Below are 3,442 nucleotides of genomic sequence, written 5' to 3' on the forward strand. Positions count from 1 at the left end.
TGTAGGTCTACTTCCAGCTCATTTGCCTCAGTCACTTTATCTCGTTTCTGGACATGTGCAGATATGGTCATTTGCTTCTGTTTTATAGGCATCTTCAGGGGTTATCTATGGACTTAATACTTAGATGGGTATGTATTTTGGTATTTTTTATGCTTTCTGAATGCCTCCAGGTAGATGTGATCAGGACATGGGCTTCCTAAGGTTGGAAGACACTCAAAATACAACTGGGGAAGTAGAGTTGACCATGATGGTGTGAATGGAGTAAGGCTTTTGAATCCTTTATTTGTTGATGGAGCACAGCTCAAAATTAGGAGGAATAGATGTAAAATCTATTAATAATCATAAAATGTAATGTATGAAGTATGAATCTATTAAAATTTGAAGCAGTCAAAATGGAAGTGGAACACATAAACATTGATATCCTAAGAGTTAGAGAGCTGAAATGGACTGGTATTGGCTATTTTAAATTTGACAATCACATAATTTAATATGCTTGGAATGACAAACTGAAGAGGAATGGCGCTGCATTTATTATCAAAAAGACCATATCAAAATCTATTTTGTGTTATGATAGCATCCATACACCCATAAGGAAGACCAATAAATAAGAATGTTATTCAAATTTATGAGCCAACCACTAAAGTCAGTGATGATGAAATTCTACCAACTTCTTTAGTCTGAATCAAGATTATTGATAATTACTGGCAATTGGAATGCAAAGGTTGAAAACAAAGAGGAAGGATCAATGGTTGGAAAATATGGCCTTAGCAATAGACACGATGCTGGAGACTGCATGATAGAATTTTGCAAGACTAATGACTTCTTCATTATAAATACCTTTCTTAAACAGCATAGAAGACAACTATACACATGGACCTCATCAGATGGAATAAACAGAAATCAAATTGACTACATCTGTGGAAAGAGACTGTAGAAAAACTCCATATCATCAGCCCGAGCAAGACCAGGGGTAGACTGTGGGACAGACCATAAATTGCTCATATGAAATTTCAGGTTGAAAATGAAGAAAATGAAAACATAACCATAAGGGCCAAAACATATCCCACCTGAATTTAGAGACCATCTCAAGAACAGATTTGATGCATTAGACCCTAAAAACCAAAAACCAGAAGAGTTGTGGGATGACATCAAGAACATGATATAGGAAAAAAGTAAAAGGTCATTAAGAAGACAAGAAAGAGGAAAAAGACCAAAATGGACTTCAGAAGAGACTCTTGCTCTCTAGCAGCACTAAATGAAAGAAATGAAGAGATTAAAGAGCTGAACAGAAAATTTCAAAAGGAAACTCAAGAAGACAAATTATGTAAAGACCTGGCGTTAGAAAACCAAAAAGGAAGAACACACTCAGCATTTCTCAAGTTGAGGGAACTGAAGAAATTCAAGCTTCAACTTGCAATATTGAAAGATTCTATTATATATTTCAACATGTCATAGGAGAAATGCAAATGTCTAAAGTTGTCCTGGAGTCCTGGTGGTATCATGGCTAAAACAGAAGGCTGATATCCAAAAGGTATGGCAGTTTGGTTCTGTAAAGATTTACAGCCTTGGAAACCCTGTGAAGTTCTACTCATCCTATAGACTCACTATGAGTTGAAATTGGCTTGATAGCAGTGGGGAAGTTGTCATGTGATGTTGACATCCATTTTACTTACTTGATTTTAATGTTTGTCACATTTCACAGCATGAATAACAGTTGAAAAAAATCTGGTTAAGCTGTAGGATCAGCAATGGATTGTGAACCACAAAGTCAGCAGTTCAAATCCACCAGCTACTTTTCAGAAACTCTATGCAGGTTTCTCTGAATTAGAACTGACTTGACAGCATTTAACAACAACAAGAACTTTAAATGTATTTTTCTTTTGTGTTTCTAATGTATTAATTTAATACTTATAATTGGGCATTTTAAACATAAATGTATTTCATAGCAGTTAGTGTGTAATCAATAAAAACAAAAAGACATGTGTTAAACATACAACTTTACATGAAAAAGTATTTGCTATGGTTCAGATTACAGTGCTTATTTTTGAACAAAACAACGTCTATGTTTCCTTATTTGATCCTGAAAGTAGAATGGAGCAGCTGGGTCCCATCCTTTTGGGTCACTCTGCAGAACTGATTTTTAAGCTTTTTAAACTCCATTACTTCCAAATGTTTTATTACCTGTTATTGTTATTAATTGTTTTGGATGTATTCTAGAGACTGAATTTTTTTTCTTGTGTAATATCATGCATCAAACAAGTATTATCATTAGATTAGATTTTCTTAATGAGCTTTTCCTTTTAAAATAGTAGATCTTTGTTTTGTGATAAAAAATGAACTGAACGCTCTTCCAGCACTTCCCGGGCCAGGCAATTCAGGTAGGGCAGACTCCAGGGAAAAGGGGCGGAATCGCACATAGGAAACCTCTGTCTAGCAGACAGACAGCCTTTGAGCAAACATAAGATCTTATATTTCAAAATTCTGAACTAGTTTTTCTGAAAGATCAAATTGCTGAGGAATTACAGGCATTTTGAGTTTTTGCCTGCCTGCACGCGGTTCATGCGCTGGCGAGTGCCTCTGCCCCCTGCGGACCTTGGAGTGCAGGGCTAGAGCAACCCCATTTAGAAGGCTGCATTTCCAGAGAAAAGAAAGCATAAACTGGCAAAGCCGAACAAATAGAGAGGGATATTGGTGTGGATATCAGGAAATTTGGGGTATCCACGGTACAGAGAGACTGAGAGAGGCATTTTTTACGTCATCAGATACATGCCCACTGAGGCCAACGCCTGCCCCGAGGCCCATCCCTCCCACAGACTGGTCACAAAGGCCCAGGCCCAACCAAGGTCCAAATCGCCTACCCGCAGCAAGGCCCAGGCAGCCCACAGCCCGGTTGCTGCTGAGGTCCAGGGCCCTCAAGACCCAACCCAACACGAAGCCCAGTCGCCTAGGCCCAGGGCCTTTGAGGCCCAACCCACAGCATAGCCCGGTCACCGAGGACCAGTGCCCCTGAGACTCAACCCGTCCCCAGCCCGGTTCCTGAGGTGCAGGGCCCCCAAGGCCCAATCCGCCCAACCCACCCGCCGAAGCCCAAGCCACCTGATGCCCAGCTGCTGATACCCAGGCCCCCTGAGGCCCAAACCACTCGCCTGAGGCCCAACCCTGATCACGGACGCCCAGGCCCCCAGAGGCCCAAACTGCCTGCCCTAGGCTCAACCCACTCGCCTGAGGCTCAAACGGCCTGCTGCTGAGGCCCAGGCCCAACTGAGGCCCAAAAAAATTACTCTGAGTTAAGCAATAAGAAGAGGGAAAAGGGAAGAGCACATCCTGATCACATCTTCCTGGAGGTAATCAGAAAACATAAAAAATTACCAAAATACATACTTAATTAATTATTAGGGCCACAAATAAACATTAAACATGTCCAAGAAGCAAAAGCAGATGA

Source organism: Chrysochloris asiatica, unplaced genomic scaffold (assembly GCF_000296735.1).
Source record: "Chrysochloris asiatica unplaced genomic scaffold, ChrAsi1.0 scaffold00189, whole genome shotgun sequence".
NCBI lineage: Eukaryota > Metazoa > Chordata > Mammalia > Afrosoricida > Chrysochloridae > Chrysochloris > Chrysochloris asiatica.